This window comes from Saccopteryx bilineata, chromosome 1, assembly GCF_036850765.1.
Source record: "Saccopteryx bilineata isolate mSacBil1 chromosome 1, mSacBil1_pri_phased_curated, whole genome shotgun sequence".
In the NCBI taxonomy this organism is placed as follows: domain Eukaryota; kingdom Metazoa; phylum Chordata; class Mammalia; order Chiroptera; family Emballonuridae; genus Saccopteryx; species Saccopteryx bilineata.
In genome coordinates, this window is record NC_089490.1 from 87,492,403 (window position 1) to 87,510,444 (window position 18,042).

At 37.3% G+C, this 18,042-nt stretch overlaps 1 protein-coding gene across 2 annotated transcripts in view; it reads right to left on the minus strand.

Moving 5' to 3' along the window:
• Window positions 1-7,685, minus strand: part of GRAP2 (GRB2 related adaptor protein 2) — a 75,180-nt gene extending 67,495 nt beyond the window's left edge. For both annotated transcript variants that reach the window (XM_066257447.1, XM_066257423.1), the window contains exon 1: window positions 7,500-7,685. The gene's annotated coding sequence lies outside the window, so the exon portion shown is untranslated. The remainder of the gene's footprint in view (window positions 1-7,499) is intronic.
• Window positions 7,686-18,042: the final 10,357 nt, after the last annotated feature.

The window sequence follows — 18,042 nt, forward strand, 5'->3', positions numbered from 1 at the left end:
ATCCTTTGACTTCACCCTCCCTTTCTACTTTATTTGGATATTTATAGGGTACCAAGTGTCAAGTCACAACATCACACAGTATCTGGTTAAAAAATGAATTAGTAGGCCTGACATGTGGTGGTGCAGTGAATAAAGCAGCAACCTGGAACACTGAGATCACTGGTTCCAGACCCTGGACTTGCCTGGTCAAGGCACATATGGGAGTTGATACTTCCTGCTCCTCCCCCTTTCTCTCTCTCTCGCCTTTCTATAATGAACAAATAAAATCTTTTAAAAAATGAATTAGTAGTCTACTTGACAATATTGGTCTAGGAGACAGAAATTTCATAAAATGGGCTTATTTAAATAAGAAAGCTCCATGTTATGTATTTTATAAATGAAATATTGAGTATTTATATTTTATCAAAAATATAAAAATGCTTTCAGGGTAACAGTGCCTGTTTCTTCCTAAATTTCTTATGTAGCTGGTTGAAGAACAATGTCATTTCACTCTAGGACAGAGGAGTGTATGGGACACACGGAGTCATCCACAAGCCAGAAAATAAAACACAGACCATAGGACTAACTTCATGCTTGTCCCTGGACATTATTACCTCCCATAGTCCAATGACCTGACACAGTATAGAGTAAATCATACACTTCTCTGTAAGAAGTAGATATAACTCCATTCACCAGCCTGAAGTTCTTTTAAAAAATTCAAAGAGCAAAATGACTGAGAAACAGGGTCCCCAATTTCCTATCAGCTGAAAATCACAAAGAGAGATTGCCATCTTTCTGGTTACTGAGGTAGCTAGCCTGTCCATGCTAATGGTATTTGGCTCGGTTAGTACAAAGGCCAAAAGCAGGGATTCCTACGATGTGTAGCAGACTCTTGGTTCTGCAATTCCATGGTTTGACAATTGATGTTATAAAACTCTAGTTTACTGACATATGGAGCATGAGAATTTTCTGCTTGTTTTAGCTTCCCGAAGAGACTCAGAATTAAACTGGGACTATATCATGGATTTTATGTACTTGGCAGCATATGCTATGGACACTTTTTATAAATCTGAAACAAATGCTAACATTCAAATGTGTCCTAATTATACTGACTCAAAGATTCTCCAAATACCTCCAAAAGCTTGGTCACGCCTTTCTTGTCCCAGGGCTTCTGTGTTCAGTGTGGCAGGCCCTCTTATGAGTCTCAAATTTCCAAGCACATTTCAGGGATGTTAAAGAAATATAAAAATAACCCTTAATAATGAAAAAATCAGGTGGAAGGTTTGGGTCCTTCACGAGGAATAGCCTTTTTAGAAGGATAAGGTCTATCAGCCCAAAATAGGTCTATCAGCATTATTTATTTCCATATTATACGCTGAACTACCCAAGAGGGATAATAAAATATTGTGTTATGTCTGTCTGATGCAGAGCAGAGTTACAGAAAAATTGGTGTGAGACAGTCAGCCCTGCAGGAAAATGAAGCAACCAGCAGAACAACACACAAAGAACCCATCAAAGCACTATTGATGTTTATAGTTTCTAACAGGATTTGGACATTGCAAAGGAACCCATATGAATTGGATGCCAACTTTTATGACCTACAGGGAAGTGTTGAAAGGTCTTGCCATTTATCATAGAAAAAGTCATTTCAGTTCTTAGACCCAGTGGGATTAGGTAGTTTACAACAGAGCCAAAAGGGCTTTAGAGAACATGTGGTCTAACCTCTCACTTGACCAAGAAGAAAACTGAGGCCCGGAGAGTTTACAATGCCTTGTTCAAAAGCACATAGGTAGTTTCCAATAGAGCCAGAATTCAGATTTCAAGATTCAGATTTTTGTTAAGGGTTCTTGTGTCTCCAGAATGCTTTGCCCAAACCAGTGTAGTAGAAGGAGCCCTGGGCTACAACTTAACAGGCTTGGTACTGCCTTGGCCTACGTTAGCAAAATTACCTCGAGCAAGTTGCTTAAACCACGAGCTTTGCTTTTCCCACTCTGCAACATGAGAGGTAAAATATGTGGTCTGTCTACCTCAAAGATCACAGCCAGATCAAATGAGATAATGTGTGAAAACTCTTTTTAAAGCTTTACAAGGCTCAGGGAAAAAGACGACAAATCTCTAAATAAAGGAAATTTTTCCTTTTGAGGATATATGGATGGACTCTGGAAATCCATAAACCATTGGAAATTCTGTGTAAAGGAGTGTGTGCATGATTGCTAGGCACATCATCTTTCCTCCCTGGGAAGAATTTCTATAGCTTTCTTCAACTTTGTAAATATGTCTCTGACACTCCCCTCCACCCCCACTTCACCACCGCTAGTAAGAACCTATGTGCTGTGCTGGATATCAACATATTTATGATCAACTTAAAGAGTTTATATAATGTATTAAAATATGACAACTTTCTTAGATTTAGCATATGGTTGAGATTTTCCTGCTAGCCTTACTGATTTAATAGTCCATATTTTTAGAATATAAATCTTTTTAGGAGAGGGGAGCAAATCTGACCTCACATTTTTGCTATATAACATGCTAAAAATCTGTGACCTATAATGGGGCAACATTTTTTTAAAAATAATTTTATTTTTTTAATGAAGTGGCCTATAAATAATGAATACAAATTTTAAATTACAAATCAACCAGATTTTTTCTGTGTACTTCCCTAGTAATATTTCTTAGTTATTTAAAAAGACTTTTCTTTAAAATCGTATTTAATAGAACTATCTACTTATAATTTACTGAGTTCCTACTGAGTTCTCAGCAGATTGGTTCAGTGTTTTCTCGTAAAGCACCAGGCAAAGACACAAATCATAAACCACTTGTAGGCTGCCACATTAAACCTGTGGTTCTGGAAGGAAGGTTTGGAGAAAAACAAATGAAAAAGTAATATTCATGATCAATTGACCAATTAGGCTGCCTTTCATTAAAAAATAAAAACAAACAAACAAACATAAAAAGGCAGAACCAATTTAGCAATGACTATTTTAGAAATGCATAAAAACATTATTCATCTTGGATTTTTTTTCATTCATTTTTAGTTCTCTTTAGACAATATACTTGAAAGTTTTCTGCAGTGGCAATCAAGGAACAAGTAAGACAGCACTGGAACCCTTTTGTAATGTTAACAAAGAGTTTTGGACCAATACCCAGCCTGTAAGGCTTTTTCTGTGTACAGTTATATTTCAGAAGCCATAGACTGATTTACGGAATGTTTGAGATAATCAATTAGGGATGTTACCTTCTAACAAGACTCATCCATTGTCCTATAAAGAAATCCAATGTGGTGTTTCATAAATCTTGTGTTTTAGTGGTAAAATCTTTTACAGTACAAGAAAGTGAAAAATGAGAAGGATTTTCCTCCCTTGACTATATCAAAATATCATCTTGTGTCCCAGGGCTCTAAAGTCTCATAACTATCCTCTCCTATTATTATTCCTTTCAGTTTTTTCCTTCCTATTCCTCATCGTTCTACATTTCTCAGTTCCTAGTATTATCTTTTATGTTTAAAGTTTCTTATATAGAGCCTTAAGCTATATAAATGCAATAGGTAAACTCATCTATGCTTAATAGAGTGCTATAATTCAGATGAAAAAAATCAAAAATATTTTGGTAGCAACACACCCAGATTTTCAATAACTTAAAAACCTGGGTGGTGGTGGTTGGGGTTTGGGGGCTCCTGTTACTGATTTTCATTTAGTGTCATTTGTGTCACTTCTCATTACATGTGCCAGTCTTTAGAGAGAATGCTCTGGAATCAGACCACCTGGATTTAAATCTGGCCTCTACCACATAACTAGTTAAGTAACCTTGTACAAGTTACCTAACATCTCTGTACCTCAGTTTTCTCACTTGTTAAAGAAGCACCTACTCCATTGTGCCATATGAGAAGCAAATGAGTGAATACTTGTAAAGTGTCAACCGGTATGTAGCAAATAACAGACACTCTTTTAGGAACTTTCTATATATAAATTATTTAACCTTCAAAACAATATAATGAGATAGGTGCCATTATTACTCTCATTTTATAGCTTAAGAAACTAAGACACAGAAAGACTAAATAACTTATCCCAATGGCCCAGTTAGAACTGAAAGATTGGCCTCAAACCTAGACTGTCTGGCTCCACAGCAAGCATTCAATAAGTGTTAATTTTTATTATCATTGTTGTTGTTATTACCTGAACCTATATACTTAATATCTTCTGTTGCTGCTGATAATGATAAATTTGTTTGTCTAATCCTTCTTCAAAAAGTACTAAAATGTTTATGACCATTAACAGAATAGCTAATCTATGCAAGGATTATCATCTAAAGTCATTGGTGAATTTTGTTGGGAAATAGGATATTACCACTGTGCCAGAATGCCACCTGCTCTGATTACTTGTTAGTTGCAAAGGAGAAAAAGATACCTATACATTAGAGAGGTCCCTGGAGTGAGATTGCTACCTTAAGCCATGATCAAACTGAGTATCACAAATAAAGGGACAGCGTGGCATTATGTGCCTCCTGATGAGATGCAACATGGAGCACCTTGTAACAAATGCTCAGCTGAAATCTAATCAATGCTTTAGTCCTAACATGGAGTTTATGGGAAATATAGGGGTAAAGAAAGAAATTAAATGGTACCATGAGGCAACAACAAATCCAGAATTTGGAACATTCCACAAGACAACTGGTCTAACCTTTAAAAAAAAAATTCAATGTCAAATAAAATAACATAAAAGTCAAATGCAAAAATGTGCTTTCTTTTTTAAAAATCAGATGCAGGTATTTTTTTCCCTAAAAGGTATGGAAGGCATTTGGAGGACAAATGGCAAAAGTTAGACATGGGCTAGATATTAGATGATATTAAGGAATTACTATTCATTTTCTTAGGTATAATAAAAGTATTGTGGTTAAATAGAAGAATGAATGTCTTTATTCTTAGATGTGCACTGAATTATTTAGGCGTGAAATATCATTTTGTCTATGACCTACACGTAGTTCAGAAAGAAATACATACAGATGGACAAATACAGCAAAAAGTTTACAACTGTTGAATATAGCAGGTGATTATAGAGGTATCCATTGTACTAATATTTCAACTTTATTTTTGAATATGTTCTTCACTTTCCTCATAAGGTATATATATGCCTTACATCTTTGAAGAACATGTAAGACTTTTATTTTCTTGTACTTAGTAAGAAGTTTTTCTTTAATTCTCTAAAACATTTGCCTTTTAATTCATATTTAAAAAGAAAATTTTTTAAATTTTACTAAATTCTTATTGGCTCAAGCTTATCGAAAACTGGTTTTAACATCGTTAAAGAGAACTCAGTGCCTAACACAGAGTAACTCAGTGCCCAACACATAGTAAATGCACAATAAATGTTTGAAAATGTTTATTTATATACCACACTTTCGTGAGGATTGTAAAGTGGCAAGAGAGAAAGAGAGAGAGAGACAGACAGACAGACAGGCAGTGTTGTTTCTTTACAGATCAAAATATAGTGGGGAAAATACTTGAGATGGACAAACAAAATGGGGGCCAAATGACTCTATCCTTTGATTCAAATAAATTAAGTCATGAAGATTCTTGACCAAGTTTTGAGTTTGTTTTACGAGGGCACAAAAATGAATAATCTGTCCTTAGGGCTAATCCAAAAGCAACTACTATTATTTGTTTATGAAATCCTGATGGAATCATACTTAATGGTACATTTTTAAAACAACTGTAGGCTTTTCCTGATCCAGGAGAAGAGACAAGTTCTGCTCAAGTTTAGGCATGAACCCTGCAAGTCACCCACATCCACCCAAGTGGATGTTATTCTCTGAGAATCAATAAATATGTGGGAACTAGGGTCATATTCAGCTCTTCCAGAAGGCAATGGTTCTAAAAGAGATTGCTTCAGGCAGTAAGTGAGATATACTTTGTATAAGAGGTGGGAAGAAAATGATCAAGATTCAAAGAAATAATTAACAATGATATCATTTTGCATTTTCATAGTGCCTTTGCCCTGAGGTACTTCAAAGCTATTTTAACTCATTTATTCTTACAATATCCCTATATAAGGTAGACATAGGGCTACTGAAATAAAAAATAAATAAATAAAAGGAATTTTTATTGGGGTCTAAGATGTGGAAGATATTCAAAAGGACATTGTATTAGCAATAAAGATATTTCTTCATATTAAACAAATTGATCACCTCCTTCCCCTCTGCTTCAGTAAAGTCATTTTAAAAAGATAAAATCTATTACAATTTTGGGAGAATAAGATTATAGTTTACTGCATGAGAAATACTCCAAGTCTAATCTCAAAAAGTCGCTTTATTCAATGATATAGGGCTGTCTCTCTTTACAAAAAAACAGAAAGTTCCCAAAAAGTGTACAAATCTGAACTGTTAAAACTTCACATTTAAATACACTTTATTTGCACAGTGTTCTTTATTTAGTAATGGGTCCTTTTGTAAAAAAAAATCACTTTAAAATTATTTTATAAATATAAAGTTTTATAAAAAATACTGGGTTGATAAAGCAGACTATACTTACACTAAATGCTCTTTCAGAAACCAAAAATAAGAAAAAACGGGATCCACTAAAGAGCTAAACATCTACGATAAATGTAGTTGTATAGAACAAAAGAGTCTTCAACCTAAGGTTTCTCATTCTTGGATGAGCAACATGCAATCTTTCCCACTGGACTCTTAAATTTTAAACATTTTCCCTTTTAATTCATCTGGGGACGCATATTTTTGGTAATGTGCAAGTTACATAGCATGTGCTTTACTAACAAGGCCTAATTTTGGGTATATAAATACAATATTTTAAAGTTAGTAAAATCCTTGGTAGGTGTATTTAACCCTCATGTTCAGGCACAGGTAGGGCAAAGAGCATAGAGGAGCTGTCTTAAAACCTGATACCTGAACAAAAGACAAGTCTTAGGGATATTGCATTAACTGTTAATAAAGAGACAGAGATAGGCAATATCCTTGCATAATCAATTTCAACATAAAGTTTTCTTTTGGTAAAGGAATTCAAACTGGAGTTCTTTGTAAAGGTAACATAAATACTAACAGTAGTAGAAATGTGAGCAATGGCAGAAATCCTAACCTCAGAGAAATAGTGTTCATTCATTGCTGTTCAGCACCAGTTTGAATTAAATGTTGACTATGGTGAAGTAGAATTTCACCTTTGTGATCCTAGGGCCTGTAGTCTCCCCATGCGATGGTTCAGAAGCCAGTTAGTGATGCTTCTAGGTGTGTGTGTGTGTGTGTGTGTGTGTGTGTGTGTGTGTGTGTGTAATAAGCTGGGTAAGGAACAAATCTTCTAATTCACTCGCTAGATAGAAGTCAAGTCCTATTACCACAGACATTGCTACAGCAAAAGATTTAAAGACCTTAGCTGATGGACCAAAATATTAAAAGCAATACTTGGAGAGCCCATGGGATTCATTTTAATTAGACTTGACTCATAGAGAGCATTCTGCAAATTATAAAACTATTCAGGATGCCTAGAGTATGTGGACTGATGTTGCATAATGACATACCTTTTCGAAGAGGTTGAGTCTATGTCTCAGCTTTGACAATGAGTTATTAGAATCCTCTCTTGCAAGAAGGAAGATGAATTCCCATCCAAATTACTGCCTTGTGCTGTCTTCCAATTACCACACTAAAAAGAGGGTACACGGTCACAGATCCATTAACAGTGCCTCCTCCTCCCTACTACTTACTCCCTCCTCCAAACTACCCCCAGTCAGCACTGCAGTCTGTAGGCAAACCACACAGGAACTAGCAGATACGGGGCTTCAGAGAGTTGGGTGTGAGCCTTAAATTATGTGGTTTTGTTTTCTTGCTGCCAGAGTTGAACTAAAATGCAGGAGGTTCACTGAAACACTTTTGCTTCTTTGTGCTTGGTTTCAGTTTTAACATTTTGCCCACGAATCATTTAAGTTCACATAAGAAAATTTCTAATCCTAGAGACTGTCCATTGGCAAACTGCGGCTGGTCTTAAAAAAAAAAAAATTCTCATTTTCTCTTAGCACAGCCTTGCAACCAGAGAAACATTAGGAATTCTTAGGGAAACTTATTGAATACAACTCTGGCTTACTCACAATATTAAAATCTCAGGGAAAATGCCTTCTTAGTGCACTTATCCTGTAATATTACCCTTAACAAAAAACAAAAGAGAGAGGGAGGGGGAGAGAGAGAGAGAGAGAGAGAAAGAGAGAGAGGAGCTCTGAGCCAGGATACGTTCCAATACCAGTTTTACTAGTCAGACATTAGCTGGGACTGGTTACTTCAACTTCTGGGATTCACTTTCCCTTGAGTTGGCTAGACTAAAGGATTTCTGTAATTTTAAGATATTTTTTCACTGACTTAAAGTTTCTGCCATCTTCAACTTTTTTAGTTCTTACCTTCACATTTATAACTCACCCTCCTCTCGAAGTCCTCCCTCCCATAGCAAGTACAACTTGTGAAGTCCTCTTCCTCTCTGCTTTCGCTAGAAAATTGATTGCAACGTTGCATGTTTTGTATGAAATTAGACATGTGTTACTTGCTAAGTGGCACCATTCAGAGTTTGGGGACCAAACCCAAGATAAAGAGGGAAATATCAGTTCACAGGCTGTTCCTAGCATTAATCCTTTGAAGGCTAAGAAGAAAGGTATCATATAAGATGCAATTTGGGGTTCTAAAATTTAAACTTATTCTATATTGTGAAATGATAACCTTTTCTATCTCTGTGCTCCTTTATACTGAAACCTTGCTCAAGATCTATCATTTCTTTGAACATTTTTTTGGTTATAATTTCTCAATTTTTTACTGAAATAGAAAAGAAGAATTTGGTGTAGAATCAGCAGAGTACCTTGGTCATTGTAGGTAGGTGCTCAGTAAATATTTGTTAAATGAGTAAAATAAGTAATTTGCTATTTCTAACTCTTAATAAAAGGACTTCTTTAAAAATAATGCTAGCTTGGTGAATTTTCTTAAATTCAAGTGTGTCTCAACAGGGTCTGCATTATTCCCACATATTGTAAAGATAGAAATTTCAAGATAACAACATGTTGCCAATTTTAAAACAATGACATCTCAAGGTTGGCCTCTGCATTCTTTGGTCTTCATGGTTTAAGGTCCTGGATCAACATTACACACAACAGCTCTATTACCAATTTTCAAAGATTGAAATCCTCTGGCCATAGTCCTTATCCCAAGTCAATGGTTTTGATATGATTAAACACTGAGTCTATAAACTTTCATGCCTGAGGATTGGGAAGAAAGAGGAAAAGCTGAATAGTACTCTATAGAAAGTATCATGGTAAATATTTTCATCTTGCACCCTAATGAGGAGGCTACTTTTCCACAGGGTACTGCACTCTAAGGAGCAGGACATAATCCCTCCCCCTACAAGTATGGGGCAGAGTGCAGAACAGAAAAATCTCAAAGAGAAGTTACTTCTGCAGTAAGTAGCAATCAGCAGATGTGTTATAGAGCATATTGGGAGGAATGCAAGGCCATTTTAGTGGTTTATTTTATAACAGCTCTATCATTGAACAAGAGTAAAGGCAGAACCTAAGAATAAAAGCGGTAATGTGGTAATACCAGCATTTCAGTTTTCACCATCATGGACTCTCAGAAAAATATCAGCAAAATTGGGAGGGTTTAGGGATATGTAAAATTTTAACTTATCTACAGTGGAGAAATTTTCTTTTAAAACCATACTTGTTTAAAATATTTCAGCTATTTCTTTTGATGGAATCACTGTTAATACCAGAAATTCTTATGCATAATTACATTTAACCCAATTTTATGGTAATATGTGTACTTCTCATTCAATAATATATATACAGACATTCTTTTTGCATTCATTCAGTAGACAATGTTTTAATATCTACTCTGTGTTAGGCGTGTTCTTAGTGCTAGGAATGTATCAGTGAACAAAACAGAGTCCCTGCTCTCCTGGGTCTTACCGTCTGGCCCAAGAAAAAACAATATGTATGTCAGATGGTTGCACTAACACAGAGAGACATAAAATGGGGCAAGAGTCACAGGGAGTGTGGCTGAGGTGGGGGGTTGTGATTTTACTGGAAGAACTAAGGACATTTGAGCAAAGTCCAAAACAAAGTGAGGGAGCCAACCTAATAGCTCTCTGGACAAACAGCTTATATAGGTATAAGGACCAGCAGGTGCAAAGCCTTAAGATGGGTGTAAGCCTGATGCAGTCGGTGAGGGGGAGAGGAGTTAGGATAGAGGTTACAGAGAGACAGGGGCCAGAATACTTAGGGCCTTGCTATCTATGGCAAGGTCTCTGGATTTTACTGAGTGAGATGGGAGTCAATGGAAGATTTTGAACTGGGTTATTACATGATCTGCCTTTGGTTTTAACTTTTAAAAAGATCACTCCAGTTGTTATGTTGAGATTAGATTGTCAGGCAGCAAGAACAGAAGCAAGGAAAACAGGACACTACTGTAATAGTCCTGGCAAGAGATGATGGTATCTTAGGACTGGTGGGAAGTGAAGGTTGTGGGAAGTAAGTGAATTCTGATTATACAGAGTGACCATAAAGTCTTGAAATGTAGATATTATTTTTATTGATTATTAGACTGTATCATTAATAAACCATTTATTACCTGCTGACATATTACCAGACTTGATAGCCACCGAAATAAAAAGTGAGCTGCAGTGTAAGAGGCGAGGAGAAGAGTCAGTGATGATTCTAAGGTCAGGGACTGAGAAACTAGAAGCAAGGATGTTTCATTTACTGAGATAGGGAAGCAGGTTTGAAAGATCAGAAGTTTAGTTTTGGACATATTAAACTTGAGAAGTCCATAAGAAAAACCAGTGGGGAGGTCAGGAGAGGATAGGGCTGATAATAAAACATTGAGAGTTATTGAGAGAGAAGGGTGTTTAAAGCTATGAGACTGGGTAAAACCACCTAAAGAATAAATACAGAGAACAGACCCCTCCAAAGTTCAGAGGTCAGAGAAATGAGAAGAAACCAGCCAAAGAGATGAGAAGGAGCAGTGATGCCCTAGAAACCAAAAGAATAAACCTTTGTTTACTTTTATAAAACTCTGACTTCGGGGTGGGAGAAACATGCCAAGTTATTACTGTAAAAATGATGTCTGTATTTGGTGAATGCTACAGTACTGCAACTAAATTATGGTGCCCCCAAATGGAGGAAAGCAGATAAAAAGGAATTCTTACATAATGTCACCATAAACAGAATTAATTCTATTAGGTAGGTAACACTACACTTTTGCAAAGCCTAATGAATTCCCTTTTAAACTCATCCAGTCATTCTAAAAGGAGAAAACGAATGGGTTTAAAAAGAAAAACATAGGATCTCTGACCTAAAAATACAACAGATAAACTTGTGATTGAGTATATCAATGGAGGTCATCATTAAGGACCAAAAATTAATCCTTAGGGTAGAGGGAAGGGCACAGAATTGGTCACAGCAGATTTGTGTTCAAGTTCTAGTTAAATCACTGCTAGTTGAATGCTAGTTGAATAATTCTGGGCAATTCATGTAACCTACTTGTTCCTGCAAACTCAGCTCAAGTTCACCTACTCCAGGATGCCTTCCCTAACTTTGTAGATTTAGACAAATCCTCTTTTTACTACCATACCACTCTATACTTGCCTTTGTCATGGCAACTTATTATAATTGCTGATTTATTCTTGTCTCCTCTATGTGACTATTAGACTATAATTTTCTTGTATTCTCAAGGCTTAGCATGGTGACTGGCAGATAGCAGATGCTCAGTAATGTAGAATGAATGCATGTTCTCCAAACTTACTACCTTATATGTAAAACGCAGTAATTAATGCCTATTTTTCAGAATTCCTTTGAAATTTACATCAGATATACTTAGAAAAAAAATTTTTTTAGATGAGAGGAAGCGAGATAGTGAGGCAGACTCCCACATGCTCCCCGACTGGGATACTCCCAGCAACCCCATCTAGGGCCAATGCTCAAGTACTGAGCTATCTGTAGTGCCTGAGGCTGACATGCTCAGACCAACTGAACCATCCTCAGCACCTGGGGTCATGCTCAAACCAATTGAGCCACTGGCTGTAGGAGGGGAAGAGGGAAAGAAGGGGAAGTGGGGAGAGAAGCAGATGGTCACTTCTGTGTGCCCTGACTGGGAATTGAAGCCAGGATGTCCACACACCAGACTGACACTCTATCCACTGAATCACCGGCCAGGACCAAAAAAAAAAAAGAAAAAAAAATTTTTTTCACAAACTATAACTCAATATATAAAATACTTATATTTTTTTCCCTTGCCTATTTTATAGACTAACACCTTAGCATGGTATTCAAGACCCTGAACAATCTCTTTCAAGGCCACCTTTTCCATTTCCCTCTGGCAACTACTACACTGCTCTACATTACAGTCAGTTAAGCCATATTTCAAACAGACCAACTTTTTTCATATCTCCTATCACTTTATATTATACTTACCTATCTACAGTCAGTATAAAAAAATGTGGGCTGTTATAATAATTATAATTGTTGTAAGAACTAAAAAAATGTTACTTTCATCTAGTATTTTCCTATTCTCTTAAGTCTTTCCTTCCATCTTAGTAAGAATGTTGACATATTCCACTCAACCACCAACATGCTTTAAAACAAAGGTTTGATTGTATTTTTAGTGCTTACTGGATAAAATCACCCAGAAATATGGACAAGGTCCTTCGTGATCTGACTTTCCTCTGCCACTTCATCTCTGTCCGCTGTTCTAATAGCCTTTGCAACAGACATAGTTAGCCACAGTGCTGGCAGTTTTCCCAGGGTAACGTGCCCTTTCAGTTTTCAAGCTTTTACACAGGATGGATCCTTAGCCTCTAATGGCCTCCTCCATTTTGCTTATTCAGTGAATTCCCTGTCATTCTTTAAGATTCATTCAGATCAGATGGAAATTCTTCTGTGAATTCTACCCTTAAATAATCCTTGGCAGAATTATGCTTGCTTCTCTCTTATTATGGCATACATATCTTGTCACAGTCTTCTTTGATGGTGCCTGTCATCTCCACTACCATTCGGCTGTAAACTGACTGGATGTGGGTGTTTCATGTCTGTGTCCTGACTGCTTGGTGGGTGCCTGGCACATAGTGGGTGTTCACTGAAGACCAAAGGACTATTTTAGTAACTACTGGTCAGTGGTACCTGAGGCTCTCATTTGAGGCACTCCATCACTGCCCTTCACACACACTGTTCTTTTCATCTCTAGAGATGACTTTTACATTTTTTGTCCTTTGAGGTGGAAATCAGCTGCAGATGGCATTTCTAGTCAGTTAAAATCACACTAACAAACTGTAAAAAATATTCTGTGAAAGAAGAATTAGGGCAGCACCACAGTCCAACAGATTGTTAAATGAAGATATTTACCTTCATACTACTCAATATGAAGATGGGGTATTTAAACTCTTCGCACCCCTTTCTTGAGGTACTAGAATGCCTCTAGCACGAGATGACAAACGGCCCTCAAGTGAGAAGCCGGAAGTGAGTGAGCGGAAGTGGGGCGGGGCCTTAGTGCTTTGACCCGGCTGGGGGAGGGGTGGATAAGCCTGGGGAGCAGAGGACTAGAAGCTGAGTGGGAGAAGGCCCCAACGTGGGGCACTGGCCTTTCTGAGGTAGACTCTCTTTTGGAGGGGTGGTCGTGGAGGTCGGCCTGAAGGGGCCTGCTCACCAACCTCCTGTCCCGTGCCAGTGCCGGTCCGCTGTTCAAGTTCTGGCTAGAGGGGATCGAGGTCTGCACAGCCTGCGTGAGGGGAAGCCCTGGCTGTGGGACGCCATCACAGCACTCCTGCTTTCTAGAAGCTTCTCCCGCGTGGCCTCTCCCCCCAAGTAAATTGCGTCCGCTCAGAGGGCGGTTGCTGGAAGTTGATTCTTTCTCAGCGTCCACTCTTCATGTTCAGAATTCTTTCCCACGCATCTCATTTCTTCTTCTCAACCGTCTTCCCTAGTGGTGATTAGTCCTTTTCGTGCAGATAGGAAATTGAGGCCCAGAGAAGTTGTGAGCCTTAATTAGGAATGGCGGAGCAGAACCTCAAATCCATGCCTTTGGAATCCTAATTAAAGTAATGAGGTGAGATACAGGAATGCGAGCACATTTTGAGCACTAAGGAGTAGACCATTATTCTGGAAGATGTTGACTGTGTCATGAGTCCTTGTTTCTCTGTTTCCTAGAAGGGAACCTGTCACGTGGTAAACTCTGCAAAACTAATAGTTGAATTAATTAATGAACACACAGGAGTGGTCCAGACAGGTTGGTTTCTCTGCCTTTTGCAGTATTATTTCCATCAAAACTTACATCTCCTCATATCATGGTATGATCTACGATCATTCTCCCGTTGCAATCGTGGTCAGACCTTGTTTCCTCCTCCTGAGGTGAACTCATGTCTACAGGCAGAACCTGTACAAGAGCTGCTTTCTCCTCATCATTGTACTACCCTAAAATCATCTTTCTAGAGATGCTTCTTGGCACTCAGCCTCTTGGATGTGGTTGTTGTTGCCTTATGTCTTTGGAAAAGTCAGTTCAGCTCCTTAATTCCTTATTCTCCATTCTAACACCGCAGAAGTTTTGAAAACCAGTTTTCCTCCCTAACTTATTTGGCGGCAAGACCTGAACTGAAACGAGCCATTTGTTGTAATTTATTCCGTATATTTACAGGTTTTTGTTGCAGTCATGTTAATGTATTTTTGTTTAGAATGGACCCACACCTTACTGTTGGTATCATGTAATACATATAGGATAAGCTTGCCATTTACCCCCCCCGCCCCTTTTAAAATTGATTTTAGTGAGAGAGGAAGAGAGAGACAGACATTGATCTGTTCCTGTATGTGCCCTGAGTAGGGATTGAACCAGCAACCTCTGTACTTCAGATGGATGTTCTAACCAACTGAGCTGTCAAGCCAGGGCAGCTAAGTAAAAAAATAAAAAATAAAAAAAATAAAAATAAAAATAAGTGGGTTTAAATTCCCTAACTCATCTGGCCTCAAAGGATTCGGATAAAAAATTGTGTACTAGTAGTTTGTCACTTGATAACTTAAGAGGATTTCCTGTTATGATTCAGGTAAAGTTGGGGGAGGAAACAGCCTTTGGCAAAGCATTGTGGAAGTTAATAAACCTAAAAAGAAAACAGACCTTTTCTACCTCATTATTTGTTTATTTTGGAATTATTTAAAGGGAAAAGCTCCTTAATGATGTGTTTTTAATGTAGGGGTTGTGTTTTATATTTCTTATATCTACCACAAAGCTGTATAAATAGTAAATATACAAGAAATATTTATTAATTGAGTTGAAAAAATTTGATCAATACTTTAGAATCTTACTTGACAATTACAAGAGTTTAATTATATGCAGTGTATTTAAAATATGTTTATAATCCAAAGATGTAGAATCAATGCAGGTTTATACAAAAGCAGAATTATTCAATGATTTGGCCATTCACCCAACACCTGTTTCTTGAGTACCTACTATGTGCTAGGTACACATTAGTCAATAGATTGCACTGGTAATTAAGATGATCAAGGTCCCTGCTTTCAAGGACCAGTCTGGTGGTAGAGAAAGCCAAAGAACAAATGACAAATACATATGTACAGATCATGATAAGTCAATAAAGGAAATACACCAGGTGCTAAAGAGTTTGATGGGAAGACCTAAGTAGTTAGCAAGGTCAGTGAAGGCCTGTCAGAGGTGACATAAATTGTGATATATCCTAGTTCCCTTCATTTCTGTGTATTATAGGAATTTGGATAGCCAGACTACACAAATTCAGGTGTGAAAATTTACCTTTTTGGGCACTAATTTTGTCTCATTATGATGATAATCTCAGGTTTCTGATGGAATGAATAAACTGTACATTTGTATATAGTCAGGTGTCTAAAACTCATAATAACTAAAATATAATGTGCAACTACAAGCCCTGGCTGATTGGCTCAGTGGATAGCATTGGCCTGGAGTGTGGACATCCTGGGTTCAATCTCCGGTTAGGGCACACATGAGAAGTGACCATCTGCTTCTCTTTCCCTCCTTCTTCCCCTCTCACAACCAGTGGCTCAATTAGATTGAGCATAGGCCCCAGGCACTAAGGATAGCTAAGTTGACTTGAACATTGGCCCAGACTGGGGTTGCCAGGCAGATTCCGAGCAGGGCGCATGCAGGAGTCCGTTTCCCCTTCTTACACTTAAAATTTTGCGACTATAATTAATTGAACTTCTTGTTAGTGTGAAAACATATCAATAGTAGAATCATGTCTTATGTATTTTATATTCATGTCACAAAGTACCATGTGTTAGTAAATGACACTAGTTACGCTGATTTTTTTCTTTTTGGTTTTTCTAATGGTTGGAAATGTATTTAATTTTGGTGTGGTGTCAGCAACATCCATTTTAAATTACTCTATTGAATTGAAGGCTATTATTTAGTTTTCTGGAGCAGAAAATTCATTTAAGAAAACATTTTAAATTTAAAAATGCAGGTTGGAGAAAATAGGAAAACCTAAAAATTAGAGTTTTGTTCCCCTAAAATATAGATAATAACTATCCAAAAAAGAAAAAAAATGAATTTTAGTGACTGTTGTTCAATTACAGCAGGTTATGATTCTAACAGGGTGTTTTTTCTTTTTTAATAGACTTGTGAAGAAACAGATCAATATTTATTGCTCTAACCCAATGTCACAGTGCATCTCTGCATTAGGTGAGCTTGACAGAGGGAAAAAAAAGACCACAGAAAAAGAAAAGCCTCATGATTGAAAATTTTAATAGCTTATTGAATCACACTATAAATCAGGTTTTTGCTGCAGTAGTGAGTCAGATAAAAATGCCTGTATTTGGTATGCAAGCAAGAGAAATCAGAAAAATTTAAAAACATGCAACTTCTTTTTTTCCTCCTAGGGTTGATGATAGTCACTTTCTGAGAAATCTTTTTTTTTCTTTTTTAATCTTTCCATTGATTTTGAAAGAGAGAGAGAAGCATTGACTTGTTCCACTTAGCCATTGCACTTAGTTGTGCATTCATTGATTGCTTTTTGTTCCTTGACTGGAGATTGAACCCATGACCTTGGTGCAGTGGACAGCACTCTATCCACTGAGCCACTTGGCCAGGGCTTGAGAAATCTTAATTAAATGGATATATTTTTCTATGTTACTTATTTGAGGATATGTTGTACTTTTACAAAAAAATAACCATTTCTTCTTATTTTTTATTTATTTTGAGAGAAAGACAGACGGACAGACTGACAGGCAGGAGGGGAGAGAGATGAGAAGCATCAACTTGTAGTTGTGTCACTTTTAGGTGTTCATTGATTGCTTCTCATACATGCCTCAATCAGGGGGCTCCAGCAGAGCCAATGATCTCTTGCTCAATCCAGCCACCTTAGGCTCAAGACAGTGATCTGTGGGCTCAAGCCAGCAACCATGGGGTCACATCTATGATCCCACATTCAAGCCAGTGACCCACTGCTCAAGCCTGTGAGCCTGTGCTCAAGCCGGCAACCTTAGAGGTTTGAACCTGGTTCCTCAGCATCCCAGGTCGATGCTCTATCCACTGTGCCACCACCTGGTCAGGCTTATGTCAACAGATTTTAAGCGTGAGATATCAGACCCAAGTTCTGCTTCTTACACTGTTATTCACTGTCTAAGAAATGCTTTATAATTTTATTTCCAGCCAAAAATGAATGATATTTTCTGTAGGAATCTTTAGGACTAGAAACCACATATTTCTTATATTTCTCTAAAATAAATAGGCCAATTTGTTCTGAGAGATTTTCTCATAATGATTCCAGGAACATTTATATGGTATCCTCAGTTCTGGCTGATGTGAGAGGCTGATTTAGAAACTAAAACTAGATTTTTCAGACTGAGTTTGTATTCTATAGACATTTAAAAAATAACCAACTTATGTTTTTTTGTGTGCTTTCCTTTTCAGGGAATTGATGGCTTGTCAAGATGATGATTAATCATTTGTATTTGAGAGCAGCAGAAGCAAGGACCAATTACCTATCAAGGATTTTATAAATCAGTTACATAAATTCCTATTCCATTGCTCTCATCTCATCTCACCTTCAAACTTGTCTTACCT